The 21,242-nt window shown below is 39.3% G+C and overlaps 1 protein-coding gene across 3 annotated transcripts in view; it reads right to left on the minus strand.

Moving 5' to 3' along the window:
• Positions 1-21,242, minus strand: part of ADCY7 (adenylate cyclase 7) — a 68,061-nt gene that overhangs the window by 37,109 nt on the left and 9,710 nt on the right. The window contains exon 3 of one of the 3 annotated variants that reach the window (XM_082319527.1): positions 8,716-8,868. The exons of the other annotated variants lie outside the window; for them this stretch is intronic. The gene's annotated coding sequence lies outside the window, so the exon portion shown is untranslated. The remainder of the gene's footprint in view (positions 1-8,715; positions 8,869-21,242) is intronic. 3 annotated transcript variants of the gene reach the window in all.

Raw genomic sequence — 21,242 nt, forward strand, 5'->3', positions numbered from 1 at the left:
TACAAGTAATTTTGAATGACTCCTGGGTCATAGCATTTTCTTCTCAAAACTCTATTAGGTAAAGAAACCCCCAAACAGTACTTTATTGGTTTACCAAGAACCTATAATACACTGCATAAATGCTACTTCGAGATTAATAATTCAACTCTGAACTAGTTTCAATTTGCATCCCGTGTCCCACTGCCACTACCACCCCCCTTTTTAAAAAAAGTACCACAAAACAACTTGTGCTCCTTCAGTACAAGTTAAATATTTTTGAAATTGCAAATTACTTGCAACACACAAAATTAGCTATTTGAGACTCATGCAATTATGCATTAGTTGAATAAACACATTTTTCTATGTGACAAACATAATGACCTGCAATCATCATCTTACAATCGAAAACAGAAATATACAGACACACACGCAGGAATTGCATTTCAGCTCCAAAACCACTACACTTAAACAGCTTTTTGCCTTTTTTTTTTTTTTAAACATTACTGGTATTACCTCTTTCTTTTAACACACACGACAATCTTTTAAGAAACTTTAATAGACTTAGCTGAAAGTCACCACTTCTTGTGCCCTTCCCCCTTCTCTGAATTTTTTCCAGCAACCTTCTGAAAACGCAGAAGACAGACTTGAGAGAGAGAAAAAGATTCTGTCTCACAGATGGCATCGCACACTAGTAAAATCATCAATTTAACACACTTCTGTTGATATATTTGAGGAACACGTGAGCACTGTGCACCACAGCATCACTTTTGCTTTTTTGGTCATTGTTTCTTGGAGATTTGCCATTCTGACACCACAGGAGAGGTGTAACCCTGAAATGGCAACAGGCCGCAAAAACCAAACAGCACTCCCAGAAGCACCAGTAGCAAACACACCAAGCCAAACGGGGACTGGATCTGGGCTGCTGCCATAAAACCATGGAGCTCTGATCATCAGTTTATCAAGGAAAAGCCTCATTTCTTTAGAAGCCTTCGCTGTGTTCTGAAGAATTAGAAAGGAGAAGGAACGATCTGTCAACCAGATTAGTACATATAAGAAACAACCCCAGCAGTATGGGTTGGAAACTGCACTGAGAACCTGCAGGAACGTCTACCAAACAAACAAATATGATTTAGTCAGATCGGGGTGAACTCCACAGCCATCTGCATGCCTATTAACATGAAAATCATTTGGTCAGATAAAGAAATTTGCCTGGTGAATATGTAAGAACAAACACTGGACATGTGATAGGCATAAAAAATTGGACAACAGGATTCCTTCCAGAACATGAATTAGAACAGCTACAGCCTTCCAAATCTACTCTGTTTCAAGGCACCGGGAATAAGGTTGTGTTCAGATTCAGCAACAGAAACTTCTCTAGGTAAGAACTGGGCAAGACCTGGTGCACATGCACAGCCACCTTTCACCTGCAAGCCAGAGAGACAACATTTCTATCTTCCACAAATCTGGGTATTTCTGACTGCTCTATGCTTTCCTTCCCATAGATAGAAATTTTCAAGCATCGCTAAACTCTCTGGTCTCCCACTGACAACACCATAGGATTTTGTTACAAAAAAAATATGACAGCAAACATCTCATTAGGCCACTAGGCTTGCACTGAAGCTCTTTTGTTCACCCAGGCTAGTTAAAGTTGCCCACAGTGCTTTGTGTCAATACACAACGTTTTCTTAAGAATTGGCCTGGACTCAACAGTTGCAGAATAGACATGACCGTACTACAGAGCCTAGAGAGACCAAGTGTTTTAAAGAAAACTAGCTGAAACATGATATTATGGGCTACACTAACAAGTCATATTACAAAAGCCAGAGAAGCCTCTTTCTTTTGCAGTTTGCTCAAGATAAGTAGCTACAAAAGCAAGTCTCTTCACAAGGAAAACTAATCTGGGAACATGCATCACACAGGCCAATCCTTTACTTTGAGGCAAAGCAGAAAGTTCAGGGCAGACAAAGCAAATCAGCCGATGGGGTGAGAACACAATTCCTTGTACCTCCAAAGCAGCAAGGACTTTCCTCATTTCCCATCTCCAGCCTTCTCATAAACAATACGCAATGTATCACTAGGTAACTGCCTTCCCCCACGGATTTACATTGCAGGCATATTTTCATAATTTATTTTCATAATATGGCTATTTACTAAACAGAGCATTCTTCCTCCTGTCTTATTTTCTAAATAGGCTATTACTACTTTCCAAGGCATATCAGCACTGTATTTTCCATTCTAATAGCCAACTGTCACCCAAATAATTTTGTTAGTACCTCAAATTTCATTCTCTGGTCAGGTGACCATCTGTAAAATAATGTAAATGTTTGAGTTGGAGGTGATTTTTGCCTCCCAGCAATTCATTCAGCCCTACCTGTGCATACTCCAACCAGCACAGATGAAGCAAGCACTGAACAGCCACGAAAAAATCACATTGATGTGATTCTATTTCAAGTTGATAGAAAAATCGGTCTTGCATTTCGTAAGCCCCTTGAAGCTTCTGGCCGCAAAGGTTTTATTTCCCTGAAAAAAATACTGAACGGGCAAATGCCATGAAGCTCCAGGCTTCTCAAGATGCCTCTCAAAATATATTGAGATTAAAAGTTTGGCTTGAGTCTTTGTCCTGGTAATAACTAAAGGGTCTTGCCCCTGTGCCCCAGCTCTTTCGACCAGCAGTAGTTAGTGATCACTATCCAGCAGCTCTTTGTTTCAGTTCCAGTGACCTTTCCTGCTGTCTGGACAAGCGCTTCACCTCCAGAAAGTCCCTAGTCCCCACTGCCTGCTTGGAGCCAAAGACAGGAGCTGCTTGGTCACCCACTTCCCATCTAGAGCTCAAATAAGTAGCAGAGGCCCATCAGTTTTCCCCCACAACATGCAGGTGCTTTTGTTTCAGGCACACTGCATTGGCCCCCTTTTTTTTTTTTTTTTTTTTTTTTTTGCCTTTTCTTTCGTGACACTGCAGGGCACACATCATCCCAAGGGTGTGGATGCATGGGGTAACTTCAGCACCTTCCTCCCCAGCAATGTCTGCAAGGAGCAGTGCGAGGACAAATGGAGGAGGGAGAAACGGGAAAACATTGAAGGCATCGAGAAAGCAGAGCAGAAAGCCACTCATGACAGTGACTTCTCTCTTGAACTGTGGCACAAAGAGCATTCTCCCCCACTGGCAACGCAAGGTGGAACAACTGAAAGAATGATGTGCTACCAGATAGAAAAATCAGACTGATAACAACGAAACAGTTCTTGGGATGGCCCTCCTTTATTCTCTGTATTTGCAGTGCACAAACAGTTTTCAGGTGCTAGCTCGGTCACAGGCTGGGGAGTGGATCTGGTAAACCTGCACCCTCCTGCCCACTCTCACGCGACGGGACGTGTGGACAGGCAGTGACCACGTCCTTTCTCCCCTCTCTTGGGAGAATTATTCACAGCAGCTACTGACCAAGTTAATGCCTTTCCGAATGGGATCGAAGTATGTTGCAGTTCTGTTCTTCAGTTCAAAACTACTGATGTATTCACAAACACATCCACAGTAACCGCCTGGACAATTTTTGAAGCATTTTTTCACTTAGGTGTTCATTTGCCAAGGACTCAAGTCTTGCTCACCTAAAGCTGTCTGTTTACTAAAAGGCAGTCCCATCCATGAAATACTAAAACAAACCCTAACAGCAAGAACCCAGTGAAGTGATATACATTGCCTTATTCCTCTCAATAACTGCTGCACAAAAGCAAGCAGAACCAGTTCTTTCCATCTTTAGCTACTACAGCACCAAAGACAGAGGGTACAGTTTTGATTTCCATTCCATCTTTTGTTTCACACAAATGAAAACAGTGTTTCTGAAATTACTTTAGCAATTTCCATGACAAGAATGATTGCTGACTGTAATTACCAATTAGCAGATACTAAAAGGGAATCAGGAATCTATAAACATCCAGTAGAATAATTGAAGGAGATTAGTAGATGAATTATGAATCTCAGGCAAAAAAATAATCTCCAGGCTAGTGGACACTACAACCAATTCAGTCTAGGAAATGAACGTTAGCAATCCAAACGTACTTCATAGCAGTCACCACAGGAAACACCGCTCACGTTAAAGACACCACTTCTTCCTTTCAGAATTTGCTTTCAAACGCTAGCCTGCAGTCACCTTAGCTTTTTCTACTCATACAAAAATATTAAATGGAGAACAGATGCATTTTTAATGACCTATCTGCTAGCAGTGGTAAATATTACTCGCGCAGGTAAGTTTCTTTATAAAGGTAAACCTTTTTTTTATATTTTGACGGTTTTCGTGTGAAATTTCACCTTCCTTAATTACGTTTAATTTCCGAAGAGCTCCTTCTGCAATACAGAAAAATCTTACTTACGTTTACCTTCTATTTTCTTATAAAAAGTGAGCATACCCACTTCAACACATCATCACTCAAAACTGTATTTACATAAAAAAGCCAAATCAATACAAAAAAGTACTCTGTCATTTGGAAAAAAATCAGGAGGCAGAAGAAATCCCACCACGTGTCAGAACAATCAGGGTAAAATACGACACCACATCACCAAGGCTGTGCCCTTGAATATTGAGAGCCACGTGATAAATATACTGCAAAGAAAGCATTGAAACTTAATTTTTTTTATTCACATTCTTATTTCAGTAGATTGCTTCTTCTCATGACATTTGTTCCACAATAGCCTTTAAAACAGGAATAACAAGTTGTGTAATTTGAAAACAGTTTTTCAGTCACTAGTAGAAATGAAAGACACGAAATAAGAGAGGCTGTGCTTTCACAAACACCTGAGCCCGACAGCCGGCTCAGACCACCCAAAGTAGGAGGTGTCACCCACTTGGACCCCCCGTCCTGTGCCAGCTGCACAGCCTGCCTGCCCAGGCACCCGGCTCTCGCACTCCACCACTCCCAGGGTGGTGGAGTGCGACAGCTAGCAGAGGTATAGATGAGCTCCGGAGGTGGCCCAGTGTTTGGAAAGGCAAGGCATACCAGAAGTAGGAAAGCAAGGGCAGCAGTGAGTTGTTAAATTGACTCAGCGCTTCTCACAGGTCCACAGCCTAAGAAAAAGAATACCAAGATACCAGTTCTGGGGGCTTGGGGGGTTTGTTGCTTGTTTTTAAATACCACTATTATTACAGGATGTTCTTTGGGCAAAGAGATTACAGTCACAGAAAGAAATCTCTATGCTACCCATCCAGGTAGGACAGAGAAATGGTGAGAGAAGATGGCTCAGGAAATTGAAGACTGGTAATTTAAGACTAGCTCACAAGCTAAGCTAGTGAAAAAGAAAGAAGAATCCATATAATCAGATTGGTGCAACTGAATTACATGGGAGGGTTTACTACTGTTCTGTAGTTTATTGTGCAAACACATGATGGTTCAACCAACAAATCTATTAAGCCTTATAATTAACTGCTCGGTTTGGCTCAGCATGGGGGGGGGGTGTGGAAAAAAGTCCTTTTATAATAGTGGTTTTCATAAGCAGCAAACTCCAGGGTGTAAAAAGATGTCACAGCAGAAGGGAATTGAGCTGTGCTTTGCATCTTTCAAAGTCCAAGGTGTGTGATTATTTCATGATTCCCAGGCTCCCTGTCACATCTTACAGATAGACTATTTGAATTTAGCTGGTTTAAAATTGAACTTAGCACTACAAAAGTCAATATTCCACCTACACTAAGTTTTCAGTGACCTATTTAAAATTCATGTCTTTGAACATAGCAGCCTCAGAAGTCAGGATAGCTTTTCATTGCGTAATTTCAGTTTAATTATATCAAAAGCAGAATGTTTGTGCAGTTATTTATGGCAATAAAGCCCGCAATATTAAGCTATATAAACTGCAGGAAAAAAACCCTGAAACACAGAATATTTAACTTGAACACTATGGGGAAAAATAGGGTTTTCAACTGAGATAGGAATAGGGATGGAGTGTGTGTAAGCCTCGATAATTTCTACTAGAATACCCCTGATTTTTACAGAAATTGAAATCCTTGATATTTTCAGAAGATTTTTTTTTTGAGAAAAAAAAAAAAAAAAGTATTACACGAGGTAATTCTCAGCCTACACTGAAATTAGCGATAAGAAAAAAAAATCACTTCAAGAAAAATATGTTTAAGCTGTCAAGGGTTGTTTTTTTTTTTTTCTTTTCTTTTCCATACATTATCATTTAGGATACAAAATTATAAGCATATGGAAAACAAAAGTTCTCAGACTGACAAACTTCCTAAGCTCAATATAATTACTTAATCACATCTAGAATGAAATCTCTCTCATTTGTATAGCAATATTTTAAATATGCCTCAACTTTTCTATCTCACTAAAGCAATCAAGAAGCACAGACTGCTGATGTGACAGAGCCAGCGTACAAGGATGTAACTTGACCTGTCTAACCATGGCTAGATATGCCAACAGATGTTCAAAAATAAAATTAAAAAAAAAAAAAAAAAAAAAAACATCACTGTGACCAGGAGTGTAATGGGCACCACACATTACTCTTTCCCCCCGCCCCATCTCACTTAGTTATTTAGAGGGAGTGTTACAGTGCAACATAGAAATGCATCTTTCCCACCTCTAGGGTAAATAGTGTATTTGCACAGAACAGGTGCAATCACAATATGGCAAGGGATAAGGGCCACGCTATGGGTGGGTAGCAGATAAAACCTGTCCTAAGCAAGATAAGAAATCACTTGCTATTTAGGTTCAGTCCAACTAAAACCAGTAAAACAGAGAAGGCGGCTCAAAGATAAAAACCTCTCCCTCATATCTACAATACTTCCACACTACTGAAGTGAGTAGAAATACATATAGGCAGCTGAAATTCCACTAATGCACTGACGTCAGCAACAACTTCAGTTTCTTCGGCTTTTTTTTGCACAGTCTCTAATTTTTCAGATGAACTAACATTGACACATACACCGAAAATGTGTCACTGAATAGTAGGTAATGGACCTTTAAGGCTGCTCAAAGCATAAACCAGGACTATATTCCTACTGTACTCTGTTATCAGTACAAAGTTCTATTACAGAACCAAATATTTTTTTAAAGCAATTTTGCCAAACATCATTACCAAAATGCAAGAGTAAACCATAATGTAAGAACATCATCACTTGTGTCTGCTGCCAAAGGCCAAAATGGTTGTTTCTATCTGAATTTCTGCTTACTCAAGAGTATCATCTGTATCATTTTTCAGATTAGTATTCCTCACGAAGCAGTCAGACCCACTGGCAATCTCACTTTGGAAATAAAGCTCAGCCCAAGGCCAAGAGATGGGAAAGACCATGACTGTGCATCAGTACCTGGAGCAGTGTACTGCAGGGTGATATTACAGTACAAATATTTTTGTTAAGGTATAAAATGCCCTTTAAGTTTAAGAAAGCAAAGCCTTCATACTATTTATGAAACAAGGGGGAAGGGACAGATTAAATCCCATTCCCCCTTCACTTAACAACTAGTACTTCGAGAGTAAGTCCTATCAAGAACATGTTTTAAAAATCTTATTTCTATATACTATTTATTACAGGGGAATTTTCATGTTCCCCAAACTTCTTCACATGTCAACCACGCAACATTTGTTACACCACCACATCCGTACTTCACAGCCAAAAAAACTAAAACTAAAACTAACACTTGCAATAAGGAAGTTCCCTCCCTTGGAGGTCAAGTATTAAAAACACCACCAAGGAGACATACCTACACTTCTAATAGAAGCATTGTTTCTACAGTCGTACCCTACCTCAGGACACAACAGCAGTCAATCACGCACAATTTTCTTTAAAAAGTTTTCCAAAATGTAACATCAGGTTTAGGAAAGGTTCTTTGAGGACTCATTCTGAAATAAAACAATGATAATGGGATGCAAACCTCTGAAATCTTGTAATTTCAGTCCCACTTGACAGCGACACAGAATTGTTAGGAGGTGTATACATATTTGTCACTGGCCCAGACAACATGCCACATGAGCCAAGCGTTTATGAGTGCCTGGGTAAGCTCTCTTGGATCACAGAAAGAGCTGAGCCATGCAGAAGCAGTGAGAGCTTTCCACAGACAACCAACACGCCTCATGGGATTTTTTTTTTTTTTCCCCCACGTTAAGTTTTGATTGTCTATTAAGATAATGGAATGTCTGAACACAGATCTGATCACTAGGATTCTTCTCGTTTCATCTTATCTTTCATCTTACCATTTTCAAAGCTTTGCTTGACAGCCAGCCCTCCTGTTCCCAACATCAACAGGCTACTGAAAACCTGCACCATGTACAGCACTGACTCGCCATGGGAAGCATAGGTATCTCACCTGGCAACAGCCACAATGAAGCAGACACTTTTAGATTAAACTTTCCTTAAGCAGCTTTATCCTTTGCATTTGCTGATACTAAGTCCAGTTAACTAGTATTAAAACAGAACTAGTTAATACCAAAAACCTGAAATAACATGACAGTCACAGCAAAACTTCAGGATATGGCAAAAGTCACTTTTCTAAAAAGCTATGCAGTTACTGCCTCAGAGCAACACGAAGTCCACAGAAGAACTTTCCAAAATAGCAAAGCATGCAGCCACTACCCCAGTGAAGGTTATCGCTGATCAGTATCGAAGCAATCCCCAGGGCTGTGTGCAGCCATTGAGAAAGCACTTTTTACCTGGACTGTAATGCTGAGCTGTGCATAACAGATTACTCTAGGGTTTTATGGTCCTAAATCTTACTGAGACTACTGATAAGAAAAACCCATGCTTGTTGTTTGCTTACCATTACAGGCCACAGGATTCATCAGCAAAAGTCTTATTTCTCCACTCCACTATGGTCTGTTCAATCATTTTGAAATTCCTGCAGTAGAGGGAGTGCAGCCCACTCAGGTATGATCCTTGACACTAAACTTTTTGACGTATCACACACACCAACCTGCAACAAGACAGGGAAACTTTACTCCAAGGACCAGTGTAAGCATTAACAATGCTTCCATTTCTTCCCCTTGTAGTTCAAGGAAGAAAAAACTACTCAAGCTCCGTCCCCACATATTATGAACCTTTTACCCAGACAATCAATAGAAGAAAAAAATACTTAACTATACTGTGGCAAGCTGCAGCATGAATGTAACTTGATTGAAATACTTAATGACAGATGGAAATGTCTAAGAAGAAGGCTGAAGACTGATGAGAGGTATCATCTTTACGCTAACTGATTCCCATGCTTTTCAAGCAAGGCCTGTGTGACAGCACAGGACACTGCTAAAAACAGGAGAAGAATGTTTTACTAACTTTTACAGCATTCTTGATAATGAAAGCCCTAAGTTTTTCAGTAAGTCTTATTACACACAAGATCAAATATCAGCAATTAAAAAAACACCCCAAGAAGAAAAAAACTTGATAATGTATAATTCAAAACAGTGTAAAATATTGTTTGGGATTTTGGATCACAGATCAGCAAATATGACAATATGGCAGGAAAAAACAGCTAAAAAAAACCCCCAACATTCCCTGCCTGCACCTTGCAGCTTTGGATAAAGGCTTATCTACTGCCGGTGTGGAAATGAAGATATTCTGCCCACTACCTTTGCTTGTCTTGGAGCATGAGAAGGGCAGAAATGCACATTCCTAGGATGTCGTGAACAGAATGTTGTCTCTCCAGGCAGGCAGATGATCAGAAAACATGGGCAGGTTATCATCCTTGACCTTAGCACACCAGCTCTCTAGTAGGGGAACCCATATGATACATAACAGCTCTTGGCTTTATCTTCCTCTCTTCTTGCTTTATTGTCTTCAGATGCATTATGGGGACAACTGTTCAGATGTGACAAGATGCCAAAGAAGTTCAATACCTCAGCAAAGTACCAGGCACCGGTAGGAGGCATGGTTGCTCACTATTCGTTGCTGGAATCCAGTACACACTCACCGGGGACAGGAACCAAGAAGGGGAGTAAATGGTTATACAGCAGTGTTGAAACAATGACCCAGAGAAGAAGAGGCCCAGAGCAGGAAATTGGAATTCAGATGTCGGTGGGAAACCTGATACAAGTTAAATAGCTCTGCTGGGAAGGGAACATATCAACACCTACTTTGTTGTTCACCCCAAAGCTCCGTCACTAGAGACCCACTTTGGAAACTGAAAGGCAAGTGAAACTGCCAAATAATCTGGCACAAATCAGAGTGGATGCAAAGTATTTTATTGCAAAAAGCATTCAAATAAACCTATAGTGATTTTCTGTTAAATTTTTGTTAGGATATAAAAACTAATCACCACTCAAATTAGGCACTCCATTCTGTCACAGTGGGTTAAATGCCCAGTTCATACCTAAGCCCTGGGACACTTGTGATCAAATCCCATTACCTTTTGGCCAGGAGTTAGCTCCACCTAGCCAAGGCCAGCGGGCATCAGTATTTTATAAAAGTTAGTTGGAAACTGGAGATGATTCTTAAGAAAAAGGTCAAGACCCTGACAAAGCCTTCTGGCAGCCTTAGAGATAGATGAGAGAGAGGAAAAAACAGTAAGACATCTCACAGAGTTCATCTGAAAAGGCAGATACAAATCTGCTGCGTCTGCGTGTGTGTAAAAGAAGAAAAAAAATAAGACTCTGTTTAACCTCTGTTACATGTTCAACATGGAATACCCAAATAAGATGCTTCTTTACTTTCACCTCATTATTTATCCAGTATTAAGGATGAGTCCCTGGTAATCAGGAGAGAGATGCCTCAGGTTCCTTTGAAAGAGGCCAGTGCTGTCTGGAGAGCAATACAGGGCAGCAGTTTACTTGTATTCAGTTGGGAAAATGAGGAGGATGCCCGAATAGTTAGGGTGTCCCAGAAATTTCATAATGCCTTTCAGAAAAACATACTATGACAGTTTTTAAAAATCATCCCAGAAACAACACTCTGAAGAGATTTTAGAAGAAGAGCTCAAGGACCAAGAATTGTTGTTTTCAATGTTTGTGAAAGGGCTTAATAGTAGTAATTCCCATGTGCAACGTACCTAGTTAGCTTTTAGAGGTTTAAATTAAGGACTATGCCAAATTCACAGTTTCACTGATTTTTTTTTAATTGTTTTTTAGAGATATGCCTGAAAACATAACTTTCGCCAGAGCCCCTGATAAACAGTTACATGCAAGATTCACTTTAGCTGCAGCAGAATCAAGCTGCTGCTCCCCCAGAAGCGTTCTCAGGATCAGGTCCTAGGTCCCACTTCCTATCATATACAGACATCACAAACAAAGATAGTAAGTGAGAGAAACACTTTACATCAAAATGTAAAGGGGGGGGAGAGATAAAACAAAAAATGATTCTCTCTCTCTGTTTGTAACTGAAGCTCCTCAGAGGCACAGAGACCAGCCTGCTGATAAGCAGCAAGTTTCCGGAAGTGATACGCAGACTTTGAGCCATTTTTTGATCTGCAAGACAGACAAACCTCGCCGCATTCAACACTAACCACAGGCGCCTATTTCCCTAGCAACAGCTTGCAGGCCATTTTCATTTTGACTGAAGAACATTTAACCGGTTTCATTATGAGCACTGCACCTTGCTGCTGTAACGGCAGTTACTTTTCACACCTACCAAATTGTTATTTGCGTCGTATTGAGCTGGTGGGATCAATGCTGCACCTGCAGCACAGGTCTGCTTTATTGTATTTTTTTCAAAAAAAAGTATCTAAACTTTATCAACCTAAAGCTGTTAAAAAGGGGGGGGCGGGGGACTACAGTATTAAAAAAAGGTCTTCCTTTTGCTCCTTAGTAACACCTCTGTCTACTACTACTTTCAAGATTTTTCCTTTGTTTTAGGTTTGGAGTAATAGAGCATAAAGAAAAGCAGGACATGACAATAGTTATTGGTTAATTTTAGGGAGACTTCATTAGCTTCAAGAAACAACAAATTTCACATAACAGAAACTCCAGAACGGAAGCATGGGTTATTTCTGTATTATGAAATCCCAGATTTGTCATACTTCACCAAATGTAACACTTGTTTAGAGCAAAGACTTCCAAAATTGTTTGATTCTTCCCAGTTTTATTCAAGACATCTGTTCACTGATCATTCACCAGCATATTAAATAAACTGTGGAAATCCAGATTTCACTGTGGTTGTGGAAATTATACAGAAGTTAACAAAACATCAGTTTTGTTTGACTCCTTTTTCTTTTTCAAAAAAGCAGCCCCCTTCACTTTTTTCTTTTGATTCAGTTACGAGATATACTTTGTATTCTGACCGCTAGCTTCATTTTTTAAACGTCAGTAGAAATTATTAATGATAACAGCTTTGACTACTGTTTTCAAAAGTGTTCACGCTATCCTTACTCAGACTTTCTGACTGATTCAGTGGACACCTCCACAAACCTCTGTAAAGAAACACTGCAGTGCACCAAGGGTTTCTGGCTAACTACTTAGTTTATTTATTAACTAAAGTATTAAAAGTATAAAGTTGCCATGAGTCTTAAAGAGTTTACCCTGCTAGTAGGCATAACAGCAACACCAACACTGCTGGAGCTCTAATTTGAATGCTTATCCTGAATATCCACAATTGTAGAAATACCTTAATTCAGTTCGAAGTAATCACATTTACACTCAGAACTAAAATATTTTACAGGAAATTTCTTGTATAATGTTTGAACAACTTCACTAATAAATATTCTGAACTGCAATACTGACATTTATTTGAAGTCTTTTTGGGCAAAATATAGTGGTATCATGTGCACCCAGTACAGGTTTGGAAGTATTTTATATCAAATCTGTAAAAAACACATGTCATTACAATAATTTTAACAGAAGTATTTTAAAACAAAAATGTAATTTGTACTATTAAAATACCATGCTATACTTCAACTGCATCTTAACAGGCAGATACTTCAGACACCGTTTTATAACACTGCTAAAGTTATTTCCCCCTCAGCTACATATAGTCCATATTTAAAAACTCTCAATATTTTTTAGAAATGTTTAAAATATATTTCATATTATCCTTTTTAAAATAAACAATCATTTATAAACCAAACTAAAACAAACAAAAAAAATTACTAAGATGCTTCTTTCTACTTTACTGCCTGGCTAACACAGATCTTCTAAAAATCACTTCCATGTTATCCTAAATAATAGGAAATATAAGGAAAATAAGGAAATATAAACTGAACAGATGTTTAGCTTAAAGTTTACTTTATTCAGAAACGTGCAAGATGGTTTATTGTAGAAACAATATAAAAGCTCAGGAATAAAAAAAAGTCAGAACAAAGCAAACAATATTAGATAAAACTGGCACTACTTCCTCTCCCATACCACCTTAAAAATGACATTGAAAACCACAAGAAGAGTCAAGAATGTATCCATCTCTCCCATAAAAATGATTTTAAAATTCCTAAACTACAACATGAAGGAGCATGCTGACTGTACGTGTTACAACTCACTGAACAGCCTTCAGTTCCCTTCTTCCTTTTACCTCTTGTTGCATTTGGACTTGGCTACCACTCTCTTATAAACTCACATGAAATTAGATCCTCCTCTGGATACACCTAGAAAACTGGATTTCTACACAAAGACTGGTTTCTGGTCTCTTGGGAGTCATATTTAATTAATGCAGGAACTACTTCCTGAATGCGGGAAGTTTGAAGAAGGAACACACACATACAGAGCCAGTCTTAAAAGTACTGCTGAGAAGGTCTCCAAGAGTTTCTGGTACAATCTTTCCTGCTCTGACAGGTCTAGAGGTTACGTAGCACTGCTGGAGTGGTTCTCAGTTTCAGTAATTACGGGTTTTCTACCCAGTACAAGAGTTAATTAAGAACTTCGGAAACAGTAGTTCATATTTAAACTATTTCACATCTAAAATTGCAACTTCTTTTAAGAAGCACATGCAACAACAGAAACATCATTACCACAAGGCTGTTTCAAAGAATACATGGTTTCCACTCTTGGGGCTGCAGCTCTCCAGCTTCAGTGGAAGCTATTTGGCAAAACTCACTGTGGGTCTGTCTGAAGCTCTCTTTCTCTCAGCACATTCACGCTACTGTCTGGTTTACAGGTGTACCTTGGCACAGTTGGTAGTGACAGGCATTTACACCAAAACTAGCCCGAGTGAAAAGCACTATAGAGTTGAAATGCTATAGGATCAACCAAAGGAGACAGAAAATGTTGCAAACTAATAACGCAACAGTGGACTTCAACTATTTGCCTATAAGCAGATCAAATGGCATAATGAGACAAAAAATTAAAAGTGACAGAAATTCTGAAATTACAGTCTAGGAAGTAACCGTTCACAACTGAGAAAAAGCAATATCCTTTAATGAAAATATAATTAAACTATACAACTAAATTCCAGAAAACCCCTGCATTTATCTTTTAATGTTGGGGAGGAAATAGTAAGTTTTTAAGAACAGTATACACCAACAAAATCCAAAATAATAACGGACTTAAGCCATAGATCTAAGATCTGACCTGCTGGTAGTTTCCTAAAAGATAATTCATGGTTCAAAGACTTCACATTCTACATAGAAACACAGTTACACATAGAGAAAGTGCTCAACCAAAATCCATCGCATGAAGGACCTCAAGAGCAGATCTGGGAAGAGAACCTAGGCTCAGTACATCACTGGCCAAATCTTATCTGGTAGATCAGGGAGCTCCAGTGGAAGCACAAATCACTCCTTTAATTAGTGTCACAGCCATTTCCCTGCTTTTCAAAATTCTGATTGCTTTCGCTGAGGTTGTTCAGCACAGTTTAAGAGCAGGCCTGAAATCCAAATATTGCCAAAAACCCAAGAATGTTATTTCAACAGCCACATCCTCTGGTTAAAGCATAATAAATTCCAGAAGTATTCTTCTTGCCTGTAATCCTGTCTTTCCATCCTGTGCACATATAAATTCTCAAAACCTTCTGAAGCCCTTCGCCCTTCTATGAGACGGATGACCACTGTGGTTAAAGCAAAGAACTCAAAACCCATTTTCTAACTTTTGGCTCTCCCACAGGATTTCCTGCTGGCTGGCTGGCTCCGAGTGTGTGGTATTCCTTTTTCTCTCCCAAAGGAGCTGACCTAATACCATCATCCACCCACACAAGGTGCCAGCAAAATAAATGAATCCTCACAAGACATTTTAGGAATACAGTAGTCCCAGGCTTATAAGACACAAATAATTTTGGACTCTAACAATGCATTACAGTAAACATCTTCATTGGCACTTAAATCTTTTGTTGGACTTTACTCTCATACTTCCAGAAACTGATATAATCCCTGGAGGAGAATGTCTGTTCAGCTGTGGCAGGAAGCACAATTCTGAGCTTTAAATATCACATAAAATAATAATTAAGTTATTGTGTAACATTATTATATTAAAAAATAAATATATAATTAAATAAGAATGCATGATGTTAAGGACAGCATAATGTCAGTCCTTCAACTCCCACTGACAGACACGGCGGTTACAAAAACAACACAGTGAATCAGTGCTGTAACTTCTGTTACAGAAGAGGGGGAATCTTTCATTTATGTTTTGATGATTTGAGAAATAACGCCAGTTTTTTCAGTAGCAAAAGAAATCTGTATCTCTGAGCAATGGCAAGAGAGAGCAGTGGATGAAATCATGAAGTTCCTTTCATTCCTTTCACGCAGTTGTAACACGACCACTACTTTTTTTATGAACAGTTCAAGCTGACACATGCATCGTTACCATCACTTCCTAATTTCTAAAGTACAACTCACTACTCAGGCAAACAAACCCTAATATAACAGGGGAAGGGCCTAGAAGTGAAGCGAGAGGTATCGCTACCAGGGATGTATTCAAATACAAATATCTACTACAGCAAATGCATGTTTATTCATAAATCACCACCCTCCCCCTCCCTACACAGAGTTTAGATTAGTTTAGTGAACAGAAATCTAGAGAGAAAACTTTTGCTGCTCATTTTAAACAACTAAACCCACAGGTCTTACCTATGGCTCTGCAACAGGGGCTTCTCCAGTAATATCTGCTCAACATACTCCTCCTCTTCCCCTCTCCCTCCCCACCACACACTCCTACCTTGTCACCACACCACACCATTCTTTCGCTATGTGCATGTCGCTGTTTCTAGGCCCACATGCAGCCAGACCAGTTCAAAAATAACCATTTGGGTCTCCTAGTTTTTGTTTCTTTTTGCCTAGGAGGCAGATAGGGTCAGTGATTGTGGGCAGCGCAGTTTCATGGGCAGCACAGCTGGCACAGCTGAGAGCAGCTGGCTGCGGAGCAGAGGCAGAACAAGGAGCGAGGGCAGGAAGGAGCTCCTTAACTTGAAAATGCTGCCACAACCATTGTGGGAAGAAACTGTGCTCCCACGTGTGTCCCGAGAGGAGGGACAGCCCGGAGAGATGCCACGCGAGAGCTATCAACAGAAAAGATCAACTTCTCAGAGAAGAACAGACCCCTCAATGCCTTTGCTAAACAAGTAGTCAGGATGGTCTGTAATTCTCTATTTTAACACTTGACAAAAGCCATTAACAGTGCAACTATACCCAGCCCATCATCTCTGGGAAATATTCAAGAATTTAAAGAACAGGGACCACTAAATATATGCAAGCAGGGAAGACTCACCCCAGGCAGACTAGCTCATACCATCTCTGAAACCTGGAGCTGTGAATGAGGAGATCCAAGATGCTTTCCCAGACTAGGGAGGAGAGTCATAATTGCATCATTTTTCTAGATGAGCAGTGTCAACGATTTAGGCTCTGAGTCAGTACTGAGCCAGTCAATGCCTTGCGGCGGTCCCTGGGGCACTGTACTATTAGCACAACAGGCTGCTGAGCGGGATCCAAGCCGACTTACACTTATTAAAAAAAAAAAAAAAAAAAAGAAAAGAGAGAGAGAGAGAGAGAGAGAGAACTGCTACTTTATTTTTCAGTAAGAGCAAGAACATACTGCCAGTACTTTGGGCAACTTCCAGCAGCCAAATTACTGTTAATGTCCAGAACACTTTCCACTTTTGTCTGGGGGCCTCCACAATGAGTAAATAAAACCTCATGTACTCTTAATTCTATCAACATTTCACAGAAAGAAAAAGCCAGAAAAAAGTCCGACTTGCCAGAATCACCCTACGAACACTATGCATGTCTTTTGACTGACAGGTTTATGCTTCCACCACTAAATCACACTTCAAGTTTGCTGCCTAAAAACCCAGTCATTTCATGGGGGGTACGGGGGGAAGTGCTCCTTCCTTCCAGCTTACAACTGTTGCATGACAAGGTGTACACCAGAAGTATCTGTATTCAAGTGCAGGAAAGGGGGGAGGATTAATCAAAGGAGTTTCAAGATAAAAGGAACCATTTAAAAAGCTTAGCTCACGCTTTTAGTCAAAAGGGAGTTAAGCACACAAACTGAAAAAATATCAATCATTTTGTGACCATTTTGCAGTTCATAAGACATATTTTATGCATCTTACACACATGCCCCAGGCAAATCTCAAAACCAAGTATTTTTGCATTTGATTACCAGTCTAGAAAGACATAAGAGTTCCCAGTGAGAAAAGAAAAAGCCATAAACATTATTTTGTGTGTAGAATGTTTCTGAAGTAACACACTCCCCAAATATTTACAAATCCAGAAACCACTTTTACACTAACATTTCCCTCAGACATTTTTGTTGGTTTTAAATTAAGTCATTTAACTGACTTTCAGAAAGTTTCACTATGAATACCATGATGCCTGAAAGAGAAAGTATCTCAAAGGCAAAAATTTAACAAATTGAGCAGAAACCACTGAAATACAACACAATGCACAATATGACAAATCCTATATTCATATCTTTCACTGAGTCAGCCTACTTCATCCAGGAGCTAATACCCAAATGTTTCAGAGTAAGGAAAAATATAAGCCATATGCAACCCTTCAGTGACCTAAACCATGCATAAAACAGGCATATCTACATTTTTAGCTACTCTACATGTTACATACAGACATAAAAATGCTGTAACATTTATTTAAATCATAAAACACTGGTTTACACCTAGACTTTTACTACTTTATCACCATGGTAAGCATACAGACACTACAGCAAGTCAGAAATGAGGAAGGGAAAGGACAAAATGTAAGTGAAAATGTCTGGTATGTATTTTTGTTAAAAAAAAAAAATCTAATCAACTCCTTAAAGTGACTGTAAGTAGTTACTGTTTGATAATGTATGTGTTCAGGCACATATATGTTGGACTATACCAATAACTTCATCACCTTCTCTTTGTTAAGTACACATAGAAGCATGTTCAAGCACAAAAAACAGATGAGAAAATAAGTTGAAATTAAATACAAGCAAACAGTCAAAACTTAAGTTTCAAAACATTATTGTTGCTCCACAGTGTTTTTACAAAAAGACACAACTGCTTGAATATGTTCAGTGACAAGCATAGAAAAAGACTGTCTTTCACACAAACTCTCAGCTTTAGACGGAGTTTAAACAAAGTGTGTGGGGGAGACATAGCAGATTTGCAAGAAAGGTACTAACAGGTCAAGTGATGTTCCAAAAAAATCACTGAGGTAAAAGAAGAAAGAGTCCCATTGGGAAACAGATTGTACACTGTCAGTAGCAGATATCAACCACAAATTAAGACAGCATTAAGAAAAGGTTTCTATATTTAGACAACAGCTAGGGACAATGAACATAGAAACTAACATTCACTGAACTCTCCACCCAAAACACCGATTTATGAAATCCTGAATTCCTAGACAGGATGACGTGCAAAAAAAGTAAAATAAAGTAAAACCAAAGCTGCAATCAAGCATCCCAAGTACAAGGGATATTTTACATGTACTATGAATACTAGATGTCTGCTTTATCATCATCACGGCTGAAAAGAAATCTGTCCTGTGAATATAAAGCAAGCATTCAAGTCACTCACAATAAAAAAAGTTTATATTTACAGAAAATTGTATTCATGACAGCAAATAAAAGAATCGATGTATTAATTATTGTAAGTGTTGCTTGATTTCCCCGGAAGTATCCTCCCTTGGCTGACATGAAGCCTGGAAGCTAGCACAAAAATGTGTTTAGAAACCTATCACTTAAACAAAAAGCAATACATAAAAGTCATAACTCTGAGAAAAAAACGCTGAATTAAATACCACTACGTATGTGTGTAATTCTAACGTTTCTTCCTGCAGTTCATACTGCGAAGGCAGAATGTGGCACTGGGGTGGAGCCCTCCCCGTGCCCGAGGAACTGCGATCACAGCCGCGCGCGATCTCCCCAGAGCCGATGCAGACCAGCCCAGAGGTCCGATCCTCTCCCTTACAGACAGGCAGCAGCACTTGGCCTGATGTCTGCTCCTCCTCCGAGCGCTTCAGTGACTCTCCCCGTCTGCCCTACTTTTATGACCCTACAGAAATGATTAACAGGAGGTCAGTCTAAGGAATAGGGACAATTCAGCCAATGATGCATCAAGGAACTCGGACTGCATGGTAAATCCAGGAGGTCAAGAATTTCCAAATAAGAAATGGCATATTCTCATTCTGGCAGAAGACAAACAAAAAAAAAGCCAGGAAGCTCATCAATAAAAGTAGATGTTTGTGTCAGTACTCCTACTTTGAGAAGGTTGTACCTCTAGTTCTTGTTCAAAAATTTGTCTCTTGCACAAACAAGCTATAGTAAAGTACAAAACCACAGCAGCTGCGTCAATACAAAACCGTACGGCATATTCCAGAAGCATAACATATAATCTTAACCATATATTCCTTCATTTACTGTGCCTGAAATATAAAACTAATATTTTATTATAGGGAAATATAAAAATATAAGTCATAGGCCCAAGGAAAGTGCTTAAAAGTTTGCTGACTTCTCCATTAAGACAGGAAGGAAGTTATAAGAATGATTTAGTCTTCTGGCTCACAAGGTTAGTGCTTTATCAGAATATTAATGATAGCAGACATTTTTAGCGGACACTAAATCACAAAAATTGTGTTTCAAACAAAGCTTTTAGCACTTGACCACAGAAAAACTCAACTTAGGCCAAAAATAGATCAAAATTCATCAGGCAAGTGAAAGATGAGCCTTACAGTTTTGAATTTTTTTTTTTTTTTTTTTTTTTTTTTTTTTTTACGACACATAACCAAAAGCTATGTTTGACAATATTGCAAGGAGGGTGCTTCCCCTGCCCCAGGTTACTACCTTGTAAAAAAAGGCTTGTTTTTTTTTTTAAACAGAGAAACGGCAGGTGGGCAAAAACCACTGTTGCCTACCTTTCCGTCCTGTTAGCTATATATCAACATAGGAAAGAATTAACAATTATTAATAGTTTATGGGAATACAGGCAAACATCCCAAGCAGCTTAGACCTACATAAAACTAACTACATCTTGGGATCATTCTGACACAGGTATTATTTGCAATCAAAAGGCATGCAACACAGTTTGTGTTCTACAAACGGTCTGTCCAAATCATCAAATTATCCAGATTTTAAAGATTTTTTTTTTTTTAAAGGCTACCATGGTAAAGAAAACTAACTACCTAGTTACACAAATAAATTATTAGTAGATTGATTAAAACGTGAGATTTGATAGCATGTAAAATCTACCATAGCAACTGCCAAGGTACACACTCATAGCCTCCTGTAAAGGAAAGTAGAACAACCTGTCTCACATTTACCTTATGTAGGATAACATTATACACAGGTAATAACTAAGACATTTTAGCGTGTTAAACACACTGGCAACATTTTGTGCAGTCATCCTGTTAGGTTAGAACGCAGGCATGTTACCTGCCCAATTATTGTCGAAAAACTAGTGTGGCCGTAATTACTGAGTTGCTCTGCTGATGTAAGAATTTATGTTAGAAGACATACACGCAGCCTGACTGCGCTCACTTCTGGAATGGGTGAGGAAACAATGCTATCATAAGCAGCTCTACTCTGCAATCACAAATTCCTTATAACTATCACAGGAACCTCCATACATATTCTGAAGCTCAGCTGGACATTACTAAAGCTCTTTAAACGTAACATTCTTTTGTTCAAGAAAGGGAACACAGCTAGGAAGGGCTGGTTGTATGGCATTGCACAGAGGGAGGAGCAGCGCTCAGCCTCCGTTGCTGAACAAGACATCATTAAAGACCATCCACAATTACCTGGGCCGTTCCCCAGCAGAACAGGTGGTTAGTGCCTGTAAAAACCAGTTTTTCAGGTCTGAACTCAAATTGTGTGGTAACCACGCAACAGACCACCCAAGGGTTTGCAACTGACCAGAGGGTCACAGAGCAGCAGAGGGAACAGCAAGGGAATCGAAGTCTGCTTGGATCCTTCTCACAGAGCAAAGAAAAGCCTGCGCTGGGGGCATCAAGTACAGGAATGGGGA

This window comes from Platalea leucorodia (genome assembly GCF_965183815.1).
Source record: "Platalea leucorodia genome assembly, chromosome: 8".
Classification (NCBI taxonomy): domain Eukaryota; kingdom Metazoa; phylum Chordata; class Aves; order Pelecaniformes; family Threskiornithidae; genus Platalea; species Platalea leucorodia.